This window comes from Melopsittacus undulatus, chromosome 6, assembly GCF_012275295.1.
Source record: "Melopsittacus undulatus isolate bMelUnd1 chromosome 6, bMelUnd1.mat.Z, whole genome shotgun sequence".
Classification (NCBI taxonomy): Eukaryota; Metazoa; Chordata; class Aves; order Psittaciformes; family Psittaculidae; genus Melopsittacus; species Melopsittacus undulatus.
The window spans coordinates 48,875,085-48,896,542 of NC_047532.1; the positions used below are offsets into that span (position 1 = coordinate 48,875,085).

At 43.6% G+C, this 21,458-nt stretch overlaps 1 protein-coding gene across 2 annotated transcripts in view; it reads left to right on the plus strand.

Moving 5' to 3' along the window:
* Window positions 1–14,040: 14,040 nt before the first annotated feature.
* Window positions 14,041–21,458, plus strand: part of IL1RAP (interleukin 1 receptor accessory protein) — a 52,207-nt gene continuing 44,789 nt past the window's right edge. For both annotated transcript variants that reach the window (XM_031046737.2, XM_031046739.2), the window contains exon 1: window positions 14,041–14,233. The gene's annotated coding sequence lies outside the window, so the exon portion shown is untranslated. The remainder of the gene's footprint in view (window positions 14,234–21,458) is intronic.

The window sequence follows — 21,458 nt, forward strand, 5'->3', positions numbered from 1 at the left end:
GCCATGACAAATCCTGTTACAAAACCTGTTCAGAAGGGGAGTGGAGAACATACTGTAAGGTTCAGCTCTATCATGCCTGGGAAAGAAGGTGAACCAGTTAACCTAAGCATGTACTAGTTCACCTGGAGAAAAACTAACCTGGAGGTGGCTGCTTCCATCTCTAATGTCTGTGGCTTCAGGGAAAGGATTGGGGCATAGCCAAAGACTGTGCAATCCCTTGGGAGTAGATTTGATGGAGGCCAGCCTGAGATTGTTGTTGTTTCAGTCTTTATCAAAGATGAAGAGCCTGAAGATACTTTGAGAACATGAGCCAGCAGTGTGCACTCACAGCCCAGAAAGCCAACCGTATTCTGGGCTGCATCAAGAGGAGAGTGACCAGCAGGTCGAAGGAGGTGATCCTGCCCCTCTACTCTGCTCTCGTGAGACCTCACTTGGAGTATTGTGTGCAGTTCTGGTGTCCTCAACATAAAAAGGACATGGAACTGTTGGAACAAGTCCAGAGGAGGGCCACGAGGATGATCAGGGGACTGGAGCACCTCCCGTATGAAGACAGGCTGAGAAAGTTAGAGCTGTTCAGCCTGGAGAAGAGAAGGCTGCGTGGAGACCTCAGAGCAGCCTTCCAGTATCTGAAGGGGGCCTACAGGGATGTTGGTGAGGGACTATTCATTAGGGACTGTAGTGATAGGACAAGGGGTAACGGGTTGAAACTTAAACAGCAGGGGTTTAGACTGGATATAAGGAGGAAGTTCTTTACTGTGAGGGTGGTGAGGTACTGGAATGGGTTGCCCAGGGAGGTAGTGAATGCTCCATCCCTGGCAGTGTTCAAGACCAGGTTGGATGAAGCCTTGGGTGATATGGTTTAGTGTGAGGTGTCCCTGCCCATGGCAGGGGGGTTGGAACTAGATGATCTTGAGGTCCTTTCCAATCCTAACTATTCTATGATTCTATGATTATATGATTCAAACTGTGGCTTTAATTAAACTAAGGAGGAAAGGACAGGAGGAATGATAAAACAGGGCTCAGGAGGTTGTGATTTTGTTTTGTTCAGTATCTTGTGAATGAAATGGAGCAGCATGTCAGAAAATGGTACTGTTGAGTGCTACCACAGCATCAGGGCCAGTGAGACAACATCCCAGTGCCTGATGGCTGTCCTTGCCTCCAGTGACCGCTTTGCCATCTCCCAGCCTAGCCAGAACATCCCAGGGCTGCAGTCAGGGTGAGAGGATTGCTTTAACAAAGGGGCAGATCTTTCCTCACCAGCTGGGAAGGGTGAGCAGATCTAAGTTTACACTTCATCAGAAAACAGTTTTGCAAAGCTTGTGTACTCAGGTGATGAAGAATTGCACTTGGCAGATAGCAAATGCACATCACATCCCGTAAATCATTCCTAAAAGGGCATCACAAATTAATCTCTCTGCTGGAGTTCTTCATTTTTTTCAGAGCATCATTTATCAATTTAATTTAGCATTACTTCAGTTGCTAAGGAGCCATGATTGGAAACCTGCACCAAACAGGTTTGAACACTAATGTCTGGTCACCTAGTTGGAAAATACTAAAAAATCAAGCTGACGTTTACTGTCTCCAGAACACAGACACATGGAAATATTCCCTATTATATATAATAACACTATTAGTCAAGACTTGTAACTGTAGGATAGAACAGCAAAATCACAAAAGGTTCAATAAAAATAACTGGCAAATTAATCTCATTATGCTTGAAATTGAACTGCTTTCCATGCTCCTGGCAGAGATACCTCAAGGATGCTGAAATTGCCTGTTCCTCTTTGTTTCATTTCACATCATGATACTTCTCCTTGACACAATAATGCAGTAAGTCTCCATCAAGCCAGTGGTGGGAAGGGGGATATTTACTTCATGATGTGTGAAATGATTAACAGAACTTCAGGAAGTTTTGGGGGGGAGAGGGCAGTGAGGGGAGAGATTTATTACATTATTGGGTCATCATCTACTCCAGAAATTTTGCACATCTTTCAAATAATGAGCATCAAAAGGGGGGCAGGGGAGAAAGAAATGTTCAGTGCTGGTTCAAATTTCTGCACATCCAGAGATGTATCTATCTTCATTTCAATTAAATTTTGACCTATTTTTAATCAAAAGAGCCTGCTGTGTCTTGCTACTTCAGAAGACTGTCAATGCCAGCAAGATGTTGCAGTCTCAAATCCTGGCTCACTGGGGAGCAGTGGAGGCTTTCCTTGAGACAGCACAGTACCAGAGCAGCATGCAGGCAGGTCTGCTTTCGCAGGGGCCATGGGCTGCATCCCATGCTTGTTGAAGTGCATCTCCACATTGTCATTTCCACAGGGGAGGGCTGGAGCAGAAACAAGGAATAGAACAAGTTATCTGCTGTCTTACAACAAGTCTCAGGTGTACCAGCAATAGGAACCATAAGAATGAATCAGGCCCTCCAGCTGTGACAGCCCTATGCATGGCACAGGTTGGGGCATTGCATTGAAGCCCACTGTGGGGTCACAAAAACGGACCTGTGCTGTCACTGAAAGGGACAAGATGGAGATGCAGTTCAGTACTTTTTCTAGATGAGCATTTTTAAAGAAGAAGATAGAGCAATGTTTTGAATAAGTTCCCACAACAGAAATAATAAATAAATAAACAAGCAAACAAACACTATAATATCAATATGCAAACATACACATATACACACATTATGAAGAGCTCTTCTTTACTCATTAATTCCCTTGGGAATTAGAATACTACAGCTGAAAACAATTACTTGTATGCAGAGAAAGAATTTTCTGGTTTATATTAAGACAATACTTTTTGGAAAAACACTCAGATGAACATGGGCCATACTCAATAATGTCTAAAAGCTAGCGAAAGATTAAGTTAAAATCAGGAAGGAAATAACAAAGTTGATTGATTTTTATATTTACAGTTTCATAAGCTTTAAAATTTTTACATTATTCTCAAGACCTGACCAATTCCACCCATGAATAAAGCTTCTAAACATCTGAGTGTGTATTGCACTGGGAATGGTTCGGCATGAAATGGGGTTGGGAGGTATTCACCAGAAAAAAGTAAAACTCTCCAAATTTGAATTTCTGTGGGCTTAGGCCAATGCTTCCACTTTTTTGATTCATCTTCAAAGACAATAACCACCAGTTCTCCTAGGTATACTCGTGTCTGACAGCTGGGCAGGTGCATGAGCCTGCAGCTCTGCTTGCTCCTGCCATTCCTTGCTCTCACCACTGGAAATGGTGGACACAGGCAGTTCCACTTCGGTCCTGGCACTTCACTTTTGTGTTGCATTTTTAAACCACAAGGCACAAATCCTTGAGCAATAATATTTGATCTGATATTGCATAATCTGCTGAGCATATAAAAATCAGTAAGACCAGAATAATGTCTTCCAGCAGAACAAGTTTGATGATACTCACTTAAGAAAATTAAAGTTATTAAAAAACTAAATGCTTTCCCTAGGCATTGGGAGGATGAGATGCTCCCTAAGACATGAAGTGACTTTCAATCAATGTTTCCTGCAGTTTTGTTGGTCTTTTGTATCATCCCCTTGACTTTATTTCTAATCTAAAACACTGAAGATTTGATCAATCATTGTTCCCTTTGCTCTTGGAATCAAACCAGTTCAAAGTACTTGTATTTACTGGATGTCATTAGGTCACAATGATGAAGTAGCTGTGCTTGTATCTTTAATCCATTCCTATTACGAAGCAACATAAGATAGAGCTGTCTTTGCCCTGAAGCACTTTATCAAGTAAAGCCCCGGACACTGTACCAAAGCACCATGATGGGAAAAGGGCTATCTTCCACATTTCTCTAGGCTGATCTTATAAGTTAATGGAAGGAGGAGACCAGATGCCTTGCGAACTACTGCTTTACATATGAAATGTCTCTTGTATTGAATGCAAGGCTGGGGTGTTCCTTATTTTGTTACAGAACCTACCAAGAGTTTATTTTACCCACAGTACCGCCAAATTTTATCTATCTCATGCCTGGAGAGTCGTTTCAGGAAGAGATGACAGATGTTACCAGCAATAACAAAAGCACATGCCCTTTGGATATAAAACTGAAATGCAAACGACTTAGCTAGCTCATTCCAGAAGTACAAGCTTCTGGCTACAGCAGGAGAGAAAAATGGAGAGCTGCTTCCTTCGGATATGCAATAGCTCCTTTGCTCTGCAGACAGGCATATTGGAGGCCTGTGTGATTCACTAACTTTACTACTGGGTACACACACTGCCACTTTAGGCAAGTCTCTAGCAATCCACCTTGCTTGTTTTTTCACTGTTTAGAACAAGCCCCAGCAAGGACTTGAGCAATGGTTATTCCAGAAGCCCTGTTCCTCAGAGCCACAAAACTTAATGGTGCAAATACTCCCTTGTTAGGGCGCATTAGGAGTTAAAATAATGACAATATCTGTCACAAGTACTTTCAGGAATGGCAACACATCACCCTGCATTGCAGTTGCTGAGCTGTTGGCTGCACCTCCCTGTTTGTAAGTACATACATATTGAATATTTTGACCAAATGCTTCTTAAACTTCAAACTCTTCCCTTCAGGATATTCCCTAGTGATAATTTGTGCTTCACATTGAAAGAAACTGATTCTCCACTAACAGATTAAATATCTGCCAGAACAGCATTTTAAGAAACCAAACTCTCCACCCCTCTACCACCGAGCAGGTCCCAGCTTTACCGGCCTGCAGAAGGGACCTTGCTGCACCCATCATGCAGAAACTCCCCTGAGCCCCTCACTATGCGCTCCTCCCCTGCATCACCAACAGATATGTCCATGGTCAACATCTGAGATAGCCACAGCCTTGGGGGCTGGACTTGAGGTACATCAGCCTAGAGTCACTTAGAGTCCAAATCAGATGAATTCATTCACAGGCAGATGCAACATCTCTGGACTGTTTTGCCTTGAATATCTGGAATGTGTCTTTTGCTTGGGCAAGTAATCAAATATGTGTTCTCTCACTATATGTAAAAGAAGAGTTAAGCTTGTCCTTAATTTGTAGGATAGTATTTAAGGTTAAACTCATGTTTAAACAACAAGATTTTTTTTCCTCTTTTAATTAAGATTTATACAGGTTCCCATTTGTAGACTAAGCAATGAAGTCCTAATGAGCAGAGAGTCTAATTATGATGACTTTGTAATTGAAATAATGGTCTGCCTCAGAATAAGACTTTTATGTTGCCAGGTAATGGACTAATTAGCTCCACAGAAGGACTAACAAAGGTTTGTAAAAGACCCCTGCAGCTCTTAGGAGGGTACACTTGCAACCTGCATCTCCACGTAGAATTCAAACATGCATAATGTAACATATAGTGTGACATATTCAAAGATTTATATCAAGGTGTTGGTAATGGCTGAAGGCCAAGGACGTGCCAAAACCAGTGAAATTAATTATTAATGTGAGATAGAAGAAAATAAGCCAGAGAAGGCTGCATGAAGTGACATAGGAGACAGATTAAAAGTGTAAGAACGGAAGTCAGTGGGAGCCAACACTGGGAAAACAATCAACATTCGCCACAATATTGGTCCCATCAGTTGAAACCAGATCCCTCCATACTCTGATTGATGAAATACACTTGAATCCAATATTTTTTTTCTGCCTAAATGACCAGCTCTAATCACGGCTCCACACATTGCTGCTTTCTTCATCGTTCAGCTGGTCAGGAAAGAAAAGATAATTGCAGAATGTTTGTTTTGTAATTGTCTGGTCCTATTTTGGAGTTTGCTTCTGGTGCTAACAAATGTGACTCCATTATATCATTTATCATTGAGGAACATTTTAAATCGGGAACTATTTCAGTTTCATGAGAAATAACCCCACAGAACAACTGACAGCACGTGTGAGCAGAAAAATTCCATGCCTGAAAATGATAGGTTAGGTGATTTCACCAGATAAAAAGCTTGAGGAAATCTCTTTTCACCAGCAGAGCAGAGTGTTTGTGGGGAAGAGTTACATCCCCATATTTAGCCTCATGAGGAAGTCCAGATTGTGAGTTATTTAACTTTCTAGGAGACACTTGTTTTCTGTTACCTTTTCTGCTGTCACCCATTGCAATGGAGAACTTTCATGTAGATCTTAAATGTGCTAAAATTATATTCTAAGATGACATAGGTTGTAATTATATCTCAGGTGTGGCAAGAGCAAGAAGGGGAGATAAGGAGAGGCACCAGTTGGGCGTTACGCACAGGTACATCTGGAAAGTGATGGGGAGTCACAGCTCTTGTCCAAACAGATCCTTCCCTATGAATCTATGTTTGCATCAGAAACATTCAATTCCCCATGTTGTACTGTAGCACCAGGTACACATTTTCCTGACTTAATATGGCCCAACACAACACACTTGTCTATTAGGGTGGGATCTCACGCGTATCCCACATCCTATGAACAGGTGCCATTCTTCGTGAACCTGAATATGGTGATATGGGCTCAGCAAAGAAAAAGGTGGGTGGGAGCATGCAACCATGTGAGAACAAACCAGATATTTCCTCTAAGGGTATTTTCAACCTCAAAATAATTTGCTAACTGATTGCACAACTCTGGGTTGAGAAACCTGTCTGAAGGGACAAGTCAAAGAAAAAACATCCATTTAATAGGGTGCTCTCCCAGTGATAGTGGAACAGAAGTTGTTTTACAATACTTTGGATAATATCTTGAAGACTGTAGATGACTAATAATAGCAGTGCCTTTTTTCAAGAAATATAAAAATTATAAAAATGATGGTTTAGAGGGACCAAAACTATTTATAAACTGAAGGATTGAGTGAAGAGTTTTGACTAAAAAGAAGCAGAGCAGAGAATTTTAATGTGCTTGAAAGAGATGTCGAATCTAAAAGAAATAAAAAAGCAAATTTAAAGTATTTTAAATGGTTTTAAATTAAAGTTGAGTGGCTTAAACATGAAAGGATACCTTTCCTTTCAGATCGGATGAAGATTTTATGTTTCCCAGGATGAGCAAGCTTGCTTTGACACATCCTCTAACTTCAGCCTTCTGAGGATGAGCAGACAACTTCAGTTCACCCAGGATCTCTCATGCATGCTATACACAGATAAATAATAATAAAGAAATCTAACAGAAAAAAAGAAAAAAAAGCCCACCAAAAAAACCCCAAAACTAAATTTCTCAGGATCATCGACTTCCATCAGAGGGTTTATTGTTAGCTTCCCTTTGGCCAATTACTCTCTTCAGAAGTTTTTCTGGCATATTATGCAGACTAAGTGTTAAACCTGGGAGGTAGTTTAACTTGCAGCCTGTCGAGAACGTCTTTACATCGCTGGTTAACGACTTGTGAACTTCATTGTCAGATGATGCTTTTCAACTTTACATCGACAGTTGATGGCTCTCTGCCATGAGCCCAGCAACTGATGGGGTTTGAGGGTGCCTCTCGCCCTTGTGAAATTCAAGTTCATTCTTTTTCTGCTCCCCTCACTTACTCCCTGCAAATTTATGACTTGCTAACAAATGCATTGCTCCTGATTCCCTCCTCTTCAGTGATCTTTAAGATCTCTCATCTCATAAGGAAGAGGCAGGTGGGTGATCTGCTTAAAAAAAAAAGTTTCTACAAGTATGGCATGTGTCTTAAGGCTGCCTATACATCTATACAATTTCTGTTGACTTAATTCAGACTTTTCTCAAATTATATAGCAGTACTTACCTGCCCTAACCAAAATGTTTTCCTCAAGGTGCCAGCATTCCTGTGAGAGCTGTAGGCTGCTGTACACAAGCAGCATCCTTTCACCATTCTTCATACAAATTGAATACTTCCTCTGCTGATCTTTGCAGCTGTTCTTTGAATACCATCCACAATTTAATAAATATTCCTGCAGCTCACCCAGTCCTTCAAAAACCTTTGTCCAAGCTTGTTATGCCCTAAGAAGCTAACAACCTTTTTTGCACCTTTGCTGATTTTCTCACAATCCCTCTTCCTGCTACAGGAAGGAAAATAGTCTCAAAGGCTTTTGGTTTTTCCTTGAAGATAGATTTGAAAACCCGGGACTAGAAGTTATTGGAAACATCCCTGAGTCCTGCACTTTGCTTTCACAGAGCTCATGATGGCATTTATAATCATCTGATTTCCATTTAAAGATTGGTCAATCTGTTAGCCTGCTTTACCCTTCCTGCATCAGTCAGGAGGCTGCTCCAGAAACTTTCATCCTTGGTGCCTCAGGAGGTAAAGGTAAAGGGGTAGGGTGGGCCTTCAGCAAAGCCACCCATGTTCAAGCAGCACCTCTGCTGTGACACAGTGCCAGCAAAGCCAGCTTGGACCCCTGCTCCTGCCACCGGCGTTGGTCCACTGCAGTTGCACAGAGCTGCATTGCGCTGATCTGGCGCCCAGGAAATCAATAGCAGTCGAGGTGGAAGGAATTACAGCACGTTCCTAGTAATTGTACAAATACAAATTTATTACTCCAAAGTCTTCTCTAATGTAAATCTAGTGAGGTCAATGGAGTTAGAGCAAAACTGGCCATTTTGTTTCATCTGTTATGCTAATTTTTATAATGATGGATAGCAGCTATTAGAGAAAGGAACTTTCAAATGCCTGGAAATACACTAACCTGGGAAATGAGCTTCAAGGATGCCAGGAATTACTTTTTGTGCAGATGGGTATTCTGCCTAACGACAGTGCTAAATGTTGCCAAAAACCTGCACCAGTGTGAACTGCTACAGCTCCATCAGCGTAGTGTTGATTAACAGGAGCAGAGGGTCCTGCCCTTTGGTTAAAACATGCCAGCCTGTTACAGAGGAATTCCTGAGCTTGGCAAGTAACAGCATCTCCCTACACCAAAACCTTGCTAACCTGCAGGTGCCCTCTCCAGGGATTGTGTAAGGTTTTCTGCAGTTTCTTGAGTTTGCTCCTAAAATCCTCTGTTGCTTGTTTAACCTAAGACTCACACAAAAGGATTATTTTCTTTAAGAAATCCTTAACTTATGCACAGATAAACTAAGAGTCTAAACGTCAATGTTGCCTCATCACCACTGAAGTGAATTCAAATATTTAAAAGGCCATTCTGCAAAATAATATTTCATTTTTAGGAGGAAAAGTAAACTGTTATCAATTAGAATAATAAGCGTTTGGCATGTACTAATGGATTTCTTAATTCACCTGACATGTTGCTTTCTTTTTTCCATGACCATTGCAGGTCATCATTGCACAGTTACTCAGAAAAGCTGGGTTTAGTTCAGAAAAAAAGACTATTGAAAAACTATTAAGGCATCAAACCACCTGTATAAACTTATGTCAATACAGGAAGAGCTTTTACATTTAGGTAGGATAAAACCAGGATGTATTAAGGCTTTTTCTGTATTATTAAGATCTTTTAATTGGTTCCATTTACCCAGGAAAGACAGTGTGCTATCTTCAGTGCCTTTTCCCCTTTGCAGTGGTGTCAGCAAAAAAGCAGCCAGAGAAGCAAAAGAAGAGAGAAAAGCCAGAAAACAACCCCAGAGACCACTCTGTGTAGAAATACCCAGCAGTAGGGAATTGCCTAGACAACCAAGGCTGTATCCAAGGCTGTATTCAGACTATCTAGCTTTATTAATTTGCTGACAGCCTGCCACTTCTCACTGGCATCAGTGAGCAAGCGAGGTAAGCTGCGGCTAATTAATGCCCAGGCTAGATGCTTTCTTCAAAGACTGTTTTAGACAGATGCTGGTCTTGCCCAACTGAAATGCCAACCCAGTTTAAGTGTCCCTGCAAACTCCATGGTCAGGCAATTTATTACCAACTTGGTATATTTGAATGTGTTGTGCAGGAGGATGTCCAGGTATCCTAAATATGAACCGTGTCCATCATGTACTTGAAGGTCAGATAATTACCAAAAGTTGGAGCCTTTAGCAGGATGAGAAGATATTTGTCTCTATTGTTGATTTGAAACAGTTTTAGCTTGTATGAAAACAGACTCATAAGACTGGAAAATATCTCCAGCCTTAGGCTGTATCAAAACATTTGTGACAGATTTGAATGGACTTAGGTGCAAGTCATGTAAGGTCAAGTTTCCATCTGAGAAACCATTTGCATAGCAGTCCTACCACCACGGTAACACAGAGAAAGAGTCACTAATGATATTTAGCACATTAACATGGGGAGCAGCTATTTGCTACATCCTCAAGAATAAATGTAGATGAACTCATAGCGAAGCTGTGCTTCCAGTCCTTCCTTGTTGTGCAGGGTTTTTATAGAGGTTCACACAACATGCTTCACCATGGAGCGAGATGATTGGAGACCTAGTTTGGGCAAAGTATGTCAATATGGCAAAGAATACATGATCTGTGTTAGTCAGACTCACCTGACACAGATCCAATTGCAACTCCTCATGCATTATGGTGAATGAGCAGTACCTACCTGTCTGAAAGCCATGCGTGCCTGCTCAGACAGGCATAGGTTCCTCACTGTAAAATGATCTGGGCAGAAAATATTCAGCCCTTACACCCATGTGTGGGTAAGCTTCCTTGACAGAAGCAGATGGGAGGTTCATGTGCTTCTATGTTATAAATGTCTGTCATTCTCCCATTTCTTCAATGTCCTCTATCTTAGGTTATGAGGCACACTCTTCTCAATGCCAGTTAAAACGTAGGTGTAAAACACAGAAGGCACGTTCATTTATAACTACACAGACTATAATTATGTGTAGTCTAGGGCTTGTTTCCTGAACTAGAAAGGAGGAAAAAATGGGTTAGGTGGGTGTGAGTAAAGTAACAAGCAGGAACATATCTTTTAGAGGTTATAAAACCACCTTGATTTCCCAGTATCAGAAATGCTGGCTATGAACAAACAAATCAGAAAACTGCCCACAGGCTGAGAGCTGGGACAAATACAAGCGAATTGGGAACTGATAAGTGAATATTAACAAATTTCTGATCCAGCCTTGGAACTTAGCATTGTAAGCAAAAATGGAGGAGAAATATGAAGTCACCCCTACAGCTTATTTGCGGAAAGTTAAATGCAATCTTGGGATTACCAGGTGAGATATTTCAGTGAGAAATCAGGACTTTAATGTCATTGTATGAAGCATCAGTGAGACCTCTTCCTGTTTAATATTATAATTACTTTCAGTTATCCATATGCACTTTAAGATTAATTGAAACCAGAGGAGATGGAAGAGGTCTGAGGTGAACTGAGAGTCATTTATGAAAGAAGATTGAAAAGCCAGTCCTGTGTAGCTTGAGTGGAGGAAGGAAGGAGACAAGAACCAGCTCCATAAAAATACTTGAGTAAGGAGGAGTGAGCAAAACAGCTACTGAAATGAAAGCTGATTCTGGTGCCAGAATATGTGGGAATAAGATGGTGCTGGACATGACAGGAAGGTTCCTGACTGTCAGGGTCATGAACAGTCTGGAAGACTCTCCTAGAAGGAGTAACAGGCAGAAAACACAACCTTGTTTTAGGTTGGAGTATAGTCTTTTCATGAAAATAACCATAAACAACATTGTGTGACATGGCAGAGAACTGGGCTATGCACTCCAGGATCCTCCCGCGCTTCTATTTTAAATTGCCTAACTGGAATAGAACAGCAGCAAACCAAGGCCTTTGGCCACTCATTACTGGAGATCTGCAGAATATTTTTGCAGCAGTTGCAATGCCAGCAGCTCCAGTGTCCTGGCTAAACACCAGTATATTCCTCTGCTATTTAAGTCCCCCCTGTGGTTTCACTTAGTAGTGCTACTCTTTGCTCCCTGCCCAAAAACTGTGGCACAATGCTGCTTTTTTATGCTTAAAAAATGTTTCCTATTTACTGAATTGCTCTTCAAGCTGTAGTATAATTCACTCTGGAGTGTAACTGTGTTGCATTTTAACCTCCACAGAAATAGCATGTGCAAGTGTGGAGAGAGGACAGGAGAAAAAATAGCTATACGAAAATAATCCTTATGACAGCACTGAGCCCAAGTGAGCAATATTACCCTTATTTTACAGTAGGGAATTGCCAATTCTTTTCATCTATAAGCAAACAGAGTTTGAAACCTTTCCCATGAAAACACAATAAGCAGGTGTGGTTTGGGGCTTTGCTATCAGCTGTAGCCTTGAAACTATCTCTGGAAACTTGGTCTTCAACCTTAATTCATAAGCCTTTCAATGAAGTCTAAAGTTGAATTCTGGCTTTCCGTCAAAATGCGAGAAAATTAATGACAGTGGCCTAAAGCCCCCAATTTGCACTGGCAGGCTCGGATTTTGGAACAGTATGAATTTCCCAAGGTGTATGTGTCGATGACTGTTAACCTGCATTACCAGTATTGCAACAGTGCCTGAATCCTCCCAAACAAGAATAGTGACATGTCCTATCCCAGATCTGTATCTATGGATGGCAGATATTACATAGAACAAGGTATCATTATTATTATTATTATTAAATTCTTATAACCATCACTGGAGTGGCAGAGCTACTCCCACAGCTGCATTAAATATCATGACTAAACTATGCAAGCTTTTTATTATTTCTTCTATGAGAAAAGTGAACTGTCTTGTTCCAACAGAAGATTTGAAGTGCACACTTCTCCGTAAGTATGATGAAAAATGCAGCTCACAAAACGTGCCTTGCTATTCCAGTTTTGCCTATATTCAGTGATGCAGCCAAGTATACGGATACCTAATATAGCTCTAGACAATATGGCTTGGGTCTAGAGCTGTGCAGGTAGTAGGGACAAAACATAGACTCATCTGCCTCAAGAGTGGGATAAATTAGCCTACACAGAGCTCTGCCTCTACAAGTTTCTTTAATATTTGAATGGATTTGTGTTAGAGATGGCTTGAGCTTGAGTAGAGCTGACTATAAGCATACGCCAAGTAGGCAGATTTTCAAGGGCATTTACAACCAGGACATGAAAGCTGCTGAGTTAAGAAACTTTTTTGCCTAATTTTGCTGTGCCAGAGTCCCCGGGAAGGGAAGGTGCAGGAGGAAAAGCTGCTCCTGCTGGAGCCAGCAGAACAGTGCTGGCCTCCCACTGCAACTCTTGCACACCCTGTGGGACAGACAGGCCACCCTTCCTTGGGGTCTGGGAGAACTTCAGGTGTGACTGCTTTGATGCTCTGGGGTAGGCTGATGAGGACCAAGACCTTTTCTCAGCAGCAGTGTGTGTGTGGTGGTGCCACCTATAGCCTTGAAGAGAAGATGGGGAGATGTGTGGTAGCAGCAGCTCTGAGGGGTTGCGAAAGGTGCCTGGCCAGGCCCTGCTCTCCAGGACAGGTTTGTTGCAGAGGAGCTTCATTGGGTGGAGTGAAATTTGGTCTGTTAGATATCCTGGAACCACCCCCTGGGGATAACGACTGAAATACTGAACAGTCCAAGTGGTGTAGCCAGCAGTGCTAAGGAGTGCTGCAGCACTTTGAATCAACAGTTCCTCTGGTACTAGAGGCTTTGGGTCCAGACATATCACTTTGCTAATAGGTGACAAAAGCACAAATAGGGCTAGGTCACTCACTGCCAGGGTGAAGAGCCTCCTACCCAACCTCATAGAGCTTTCATTCCTGATAAGGGCAAGGGCACTTCTACACCAGAGACTGTGCAGATTATCCCTGGCCACACTCTCTAGGAGAAGGTGCCAGCCCACATTCATGCAGGTTCTTCTTCCACTCCTCGGCCTATCTCTTCCCTCACAGTCTGTTTCCAGGTGCTCTCTCCTCATCCATCAGCCTCATCCGGACTGCATTCGTGACAAGGACGCAGCAAAAAAATGCCACTTGTTCGTGACGAGGCAGCACCGCAGTGCTCACCAACGAGCCTTTCCCTCCCAACCCACCGCGGAGGGGAAACTTTGCTTTCCTGGGGGGCAAGTGACCTCGGAGAGCGCGGGGGCTGCAGCAGCGTTATAGTGGTACGTACTGACACACAATGGATGCCCCTCGGCCGCCCTGACCTGAGGCAGCAATCCGCCCGTCCGCTCGCAGCACCAGCGGCTTCGAGCCAGCAGGACAGCTGGGGCCAGGAGAGGGAGCCGTGGCCCGTGCTCGGAGCCCGCCTCCTCTGGCAGGACACCGTGGGCTGCGGGAGGGACTCCGTGGCAGCCCTTCCGCGTTACAAACCCGCCTCTGCCCGCCCGCGCTCGCCACCCGTCGTGTGGGGCTCCCCCTGCCACGGCTGCTGCCGGTTCCCCGGAGTAACTCTCCCCGCCTCGCCTCCCCACCCGTCCCTGCGCTGGGGATGAGGGGGGGCCGGTGAGAGTGGGGCGGAGTCGAGGGGACGAGGAAGAAGAAGGAGGAGGAAGAGAAGAGCTTTGAGCTCCCTGCACCCTCAGGTGAGGGGTACACGCGTATTCCCGTAGGCGGGGGTAGCGGGGGGCCCCGCTTCGAGCCGCGAACTTCACCTCACACAGAGGGAAAGTTTCTGGTGGCAGAGACGGCCGGTTCGATCCCGACGGGGCGCAGCCGGCAGCAGCCTCCGCTCGTCGGCCGGCCGGGAGGAAGGCTGGGAGAGCCCGGCGTCCTAGGGCAGAGAGAGAGGAGCCACTGCACGGTGAGAGCGCACTTGAGGGCCGGGGGTGTTGGGAGCGAGATCCGGGACGGGCGCCTGTGCTCCCGGAGCCGCGCGGTGAAGGACACGGCCGGTGTAAAGGCAGGTCTGAGCCGCAGCGCCGTGGATGCGTGTCTCGCCGCCTGTGCAGCATCCCCCCCAGCGCCGTGCCTCTGCACCCGAGATGCGGAGCGCTTTGCTTAAATTCCCTCCTTTGGGCTAGGGAGATTTGGATGCTCCCAGCTAGAGCGCTACATGCACTGATGAATGCAACTTTAACTGTCATCCGCATCGCAAACGCGTGAGCTTCTGATACGTGCTCTCTTCCGCTGTTAAACGTGTTTGTTTAAGTGGAAGAGGGGAGAGGAAAGGATCAGACTTAAGCCACAGCAAGAAAATAAAGTGGAAGAGATGCATCCAAGAAAACAGCTGAAAGTGATCAGGCGCTAGCAGCAAGATGCCTTTTGCAGTGTTTGTTGGGAACAGCTGCCCCCTCATGCAAAGCATTTTGGGGGGTATCTGGATGGAAACTGGGCGGTAGGAATGCTTTTCTGGGAAAAAAAGTAAAGGTGGGAGGAAGGGCAGAAAAGAGACCACGAGAGCTCCAGTGCTTCAGGTGGCCCTTTTCTGTGCCAGTGTCACTTCCCTTCGTTACAGTGGCAGTGCTTGTTCCTCAGCTCAGGCTGTTTCTCAGAGTGTGTCTGTGCAGTGCTTGGCACCACAACAGGATCCTCATCTCGGGGCCTTAGGATGTTTCTGTAAACTGGGTTATAAATACACTCTCACACACACTCTTTCCATCCCAGCCTCTGCTTTTTGAATAGCTGGTTATAATGTGTGGATAAAAATTTTGGTTTTCTGTACAGATCTTACTTTCTTGTAAAATTATGCTTTTGTTCCATGCATTTAGTTCTGTGTTCCTAGGAAAGGCTTTTTATTCCTGCTTTTGGGAGATTGTAGCAAGCTCCTTATCTTTTGTAAAAAAAAAAATTATTTGCTATGTAATTAAAAAGTGCTCTTTTCCTGACACTCCATTTTTAACTGTGGCCCCCCTTGGGTAAGCAGAAGTGTCACTAAACTTAAACTTCCTTACAGAAGGATTAGGGGTATTATTTATTAACTGTACTGTGGAAAGTCCATATCTCATAACTTAGAAGGCCATTTATAATAGGTTGCTTTTGGCAGCTCCGGAAGATTTACTTGCTGTCTTGTGTTCCTTGCAGGAAAAGCCTCTCCTATTTGCAAGGAAAGCATCACTCCAGCCCAGGGGCTTTCTGCTGGGAGGGCTTGGTGCTGGAAAGGGTCCTGCTTTCTGTCTCCACTGCGTGCCTGTGGTGAGCAGGGGAGGGCAAGCAGAGGGGATTAATCTCCAGCACCCACTCTCCTTCCTTGGAAGTAGGCACAAAGTTGTTGCTGCCACTGGGAACACCTCTATTGGAGCAGTTAAGGATAAGGGATAGCAAGGGATTCTGGGAAGGTGGGAGCTGCTGCATGGAGGTGAAGCAGGAGGCTGTGGGGTGAGAGGTTATGTTTCAAACACAATGCCCTTTGTAAGGTAGAGGGCCGGTCTACTTGCACACAGCTTTTCTTCCCATGTCTCTGGATGTAGCTTGAGCTAAAGTGATTATGAATTACATAGGAAGAACTGCGATTGCTCAAGTCTGCCTATGCCTGATCCCTCCAGAGTCCGTGAAGGAAAGCTGGGTCTGAACTTCTATGGGCTCTCTTCTTTCAGACCTTCAGCACTCTGCACAGGTATCCTGCATCTGAGTATTAGCTGGTGTGCATCAGGGAGGAGTACTGAGATGGTCCAGATTTGAGAAAGCTCATACTCTGGGTCAGGTAGTGCTACCCCAAAGTGCCTGGCAGGAGCACATAGATAAGAGACTTCAGAGGGTTGAGAGAGTGGTGTGGCAGCATGCTGGATGGTGCCTGGATACATGGAGATATGGGGAACACCTCCTTGCTGCCCCCAGTGCTGTGATTTTAAGCTCTGAGATGTGTGTATGAGAAGGACGAGTCAGGGAATGTTTGTCCCAGCTTTATTCTATCAGGCCTGCATATGCCAGCTGCTGGCATTAAGGAAGAAGCATTTCACTCCTTCAGAGTAAGAGGCCAGGACATGTTATTTATTCCTTCTTCTCACTTATGTTTGGATTTTTATATTGGTTATTTTAGCAGGTATATTATTCATATTTCTTTCCCCATCTGTCCTGGGTCCCCCACTGTTGTTAAATGTCCTCCCATTTCAGCAAGACTCTGACTTGTCAAAACTTATACGGAGATAACCCTTGCAGCTTGCTGTGTGGGAGAGGTGTTCTACCTTGGCTCTCGGAGCACAGGTTGTATTAGCAAGGTGGACAGTTAGGAAGATTATGACCACTTTTGTAATGTGAATGCGTTCATGTATCTGTGAGCATGCGTGCTGTCTGGTCTTTCTTTTCATCATATAGCAACACGGAATGCTTCAGGAATAAAAATAGATAAATGGAAAAGCCTATATAAGCTGAAATCTGTGAACAGCGCCATGTTATTTGGGAACTGAAATGCTTTCCACAGTGAAGCTCACAGTTTGGATGTTGCTGGCTCTCCTCCTTCCTCCCCTGCCTTTCTCTTGACACAGCTCATGGATTTCACTGCCCACATGAGCAAAGCCAAGAGCCGTCTCCTCTGTGGTGCCAGGCTGATACAGACCTGCTGGTAGCATCTCTACCTGCTGGTTGAGAGCTGGCACTCCTCCGGCTGCATGAGGTGGGCCAGACGTAGAGGCAAAAGGAAGGCCAAGCTGGCTGTCATGTTTGCCATGCCTGAATGACCCCCCCTCTTGCACGAGCTCTGCAGTATGAGTGTAGCTTGGGGTATGAGTGTAGCTTGGGGACCCATACACCGGCAGGTTTCTTTCCCTCCAGGGTTTGAAACTGCTTTGTTCTGTGCCACCATCAGCACAATGTATGGCTGAGATTTGGTAACTGCTAAGCTGCAAGGAAACAGCTTCTTCTGGGAGGTATTTTAGGATTTCTCCCCACACCCCAGTGTTTTCATAGAGCAGGCTCATCTCACGTTTCTCAGCCCCAGTGTTATGTGTAGGGCTTTTGCATGTGACAGATCCACGTGTATCCTCAGAGGGTGTAAAATGGAAACTGATTTGGGAAGATTAGTTCAAATTGTGCCTATGCTTTTGGGAATTTTTATCTTAGCCAGTGCACTTTCTACCTTCAACGTCAGAGGTCCCAATGAGACACATGCACAGATCTTTATGTTCATAAATTCAGAGTCTTATTTAACAGAAAATAAAATAGAGGAACCTGAATATACAAGTGTATGTATTTTGTTATAGGGTTCCTAAAAATAGTTGCTGGTAAAACAGAATTTCTACTGCAAGCCAAGAATTATCTTTAGTCAGTCCTTTGTTAATTTAGCGACTCTCAGTTTCATCAAATGGGGGCTTTATCCCCAAGGATTCCTCTTGACACCAGTTTCTCCCGAGTCTGAATGATTATCCAATTACAATTGTAAGATAATTACAGCAAAGAGAACTGGCTAAAGATAGAACTCTCTGAGAGTGTTGGGGAAAGCGAAGGAAGGAATGTGAGAGAGTGATAACTTCACTTTCTCATATAAGAGAGTAAAATGAGGAGAATTATACCAGTCCTTAACTTTTGCAGTGAGTGGAGTCAAGGTACACGGTGTTGCCTTTGCACTTTCTTATTTTCCTTCTTTCTTTCTTTCTACTTCTCTGCCTTTTGTTATATTCTGACTCCATATTTATATGAAAAAGTTTCATTGATTCTCATGGAGTCTTTTTAGATTTACATGTGTTAACAAAAAGGGATTGTTAACTTAAAAGCTCTGTGGGGCAAGGAATAAGAGATTGCTGTGAATTCTGAGCTAAGACAGGGGAGTGGAAGGTGGCTTCTTCTCCTGTGAACAGCCAGAGAACCATTACCTTGGAAATCCCACACAGAGTAGTGTCATTAAGAGCTACCAGCTATCTCTAGGTGGCCACAGAAGAAGATCATATTGTCATGCCAGGAAGGAGAGCAGGATGCACTCCCATCCCATGCCCTTCATAGGTATTAGCATCCCTGAGCTGGTGTGAGAGACTGTCTAGTTGATTCAGAAGCATTTGACACTGCCCTCAAGCTCATTTACTCTTCTTTATTGCTAACAGCTTGCTTAAAATGGGACTGGGCAAGCTTTAGTGTTTAACCTTTGCAGCTTTGGATCTCGCTTCAGCCAGCGTGGCCATGGGGCAATGAGTTGTCTGGGCACAAGCTGCATTGCAGCCTGGAAATACTGGTTGTTAGCTTCACATGAAGATCCTTGGGCAGTTTTATTGTGTGACTGAAAGGCAAAGATACAACAGGAATCATGCACTTGCACAAATACTTAAGGAGCCTCTTCAGCTTTAATGAGAGAAAGTGTTATCAGAATTAGAAGACTTTAAAAAAGGAAAAAGTAAGTGTTAATACCTCTCTGCCTCTTTACCTAGAAAAGCTGCTGTGTGAGGGTTTTGTTTGTTTGGTCTTTTCTTCTCTCCTGGTTTTGCTTAATCCCTTGCATGACATGAAATTAAAGTGTAATGGAACATCTTGACTCTCTTAGGCCTGATGCTGTCCGCTTCCAGCTATGTGATATTTTCAGATGTTCAGAATGTGACTCTTATATATTTGATCAACTTGTGTATAAAAGCTTGCGAAACTGTGACCTAAATGCTTATCCTTAGTGCTGACAGGATGCTGTGGAGCTGTTTAACTATGTATTTATAACAATTACGATGCTTGGTGAGAAAGACATGACGTTTTCCTCTCTGAAGGGTTATTTTTTGTTGTTTTTTTTTTTTTTTTAAATTTTTGCCTTTTCCTGCCTGTGATTTGTGGTTATAGTTGCCTTTCTTTATCATTTTACCTTTGTCCTAAATGTAAATAAAGAGCTAATTACAGTTAATCTCAGTGCAGAGGAGTGAAATCTTTTAGAGTGAAAAATAACTCCCATCTGTTACATTTGCAGTAGCATTTTGGGGTTTGCCTTCTACTCGGAAGGAAGCCAAAATTTATCTTGCTCAATTTAAAGTTTTCCTTGGTAATATTTAAACTGGATTTTCAGTAAATTAAAAAACAAACAGAAATGGAAATAGTTTTTCAAATTATGTTTGTCCACATTCTTAACGTGCTGGTTGCTAAAACCTGAACAGCTTTGTCATATTCCTGCTGAAATGAGTTGAAATCCCATTACCAGATTCTATAGGAACAGGTTTATGACCTTATTATGGAAAAGCATCTATTTTTCATAGTAGTTTATTGCATTTCTGTGTTTCCTGCCGCTGGGGCTCCATGTGCCCAGCCAACCAGCCCCAAAATTACTTGTTCCAAGGGAACTGCTGCTTAAGTAGTTACTATTTAAGACAGGCTCAAAGCCGAAGTTCTGCATGGTGGGTGTGTGGTACATTTAGCCCCATCAGCTCCAGTGACTGCTGAGCTCAGGGAATTAATCTATACTTCGCACTCATATGTTATCTTTCATCTTGGAATCTCCAAGCACTTTAGAGACATTAAGATGCACAGCTGTGGTGTGAGGTGGAGAGAGGCTGTTATAAATGTGGCTGGGGAAACAGATTTTAGGAACCTCTACTAATGCACTCAGTTCAAGGGACAGCCATTTATAAGCTCTCTGATGCCTGATTATCAGTGAGGCACTGCAGTTTCTCAGGCGCTACTGTTGGTGATTGATGCCTCTGTAGGTTTCATGTAGATTAACCAGAAACTCATGTTGCTATCCTAAACTACTAGACTGTTTTAAAATCTTCAACCTTAGAGACTTACAGGAACATAGTAAATGACAGTGGCAGGAGCCCAAATTTCTAGCTATTTTTTTTCAGAGGTTAGCCTTGTTGCAAAAAGCAAATCCCACAGGGAACCAAAAGTAAAACAATCTCAGATCTGTCCCAGCATAGTAACATCCAGGGCCCCACCTACATAGATTTACCAGCAATCTGTTGATCCAGAGCACTGGGATCTATAAAATACTTATTCTGACAGTAACAGCCGTACTAATCCACTCTAATACAAATAGTTGGATTTGTTCTGTTGAGAAATAGCTGCCTCCCTTCAAGAAATAGCTGCCTCTCTCGTCTTCCTGCAAGAACAGACACCTCCTAGCCCTTGTCTATAAGGAGGGATCCAGATAGCGGGAGGAGGATGTAGGTGTTGCTGCCCAGTGCAATAACATCGTGAGGTTGTGAAGGTCTTGGAGGGCATCCAACCTGTTTGAATGAGCACAGATGTGCTGTGGGATCCCAGAATATGTTGCTCTAGCAAATTGTGCTGGTTGCAGTTCAGCAGGACAGGGCTGATGTGTTGAGGTGATTGATGGATGTTGCTAAACTTGGACTCCACTGGACTAACACCCCCATAGACTGGGTTGTCTTTCACCCTCATCCATTCTCCTGCAAAAATAGCCATAGCCTCAGTGCATTTACCTTTCTCCACCTTCCGTTGTTCTCTTTCATGTTGCTAGGTGGAATTTAGGGAGGCTCTGTTGCACACACAGAACTAAACCCATGGAGAGGTGGAAAAGCTTTTCTTGAGGTTAACTGTATCCTCTTCCCATTGCAGAGGCAATGTGCATCTTGGCATTTCTTGCCTGCTGAATAGCCCTGGTTTGTGGCTACCCAGGAAGGCAGTGTTTTCTCTTTTCTAAGCTCCGCTTCATGGCCCTTGTCTGCAGATGTAATGACTCTAGTTGGTGACAAGAAGTTTCAAAGAGCAAGAAGGAAACTCAACCACGTTTCTAAAGACACTTGGTGATTGCTTCCTCTTAATGCAAAGAGGTGAGCCAGCCGAAGGCTAGGGTCAGTGCCTATTTGAGAATATGAAGGCTTTTGCTTCTTGGCCTTGAAAGTACTCAGAAATGAAAATTTTGGAGACTTTTCAGATTTTTATCCCTTTGTAGCAGGTTTTTATCACAGCGCAGTTTCCTCCTGTTGCTGTTCCTTGTAGCCCTTGGAAATG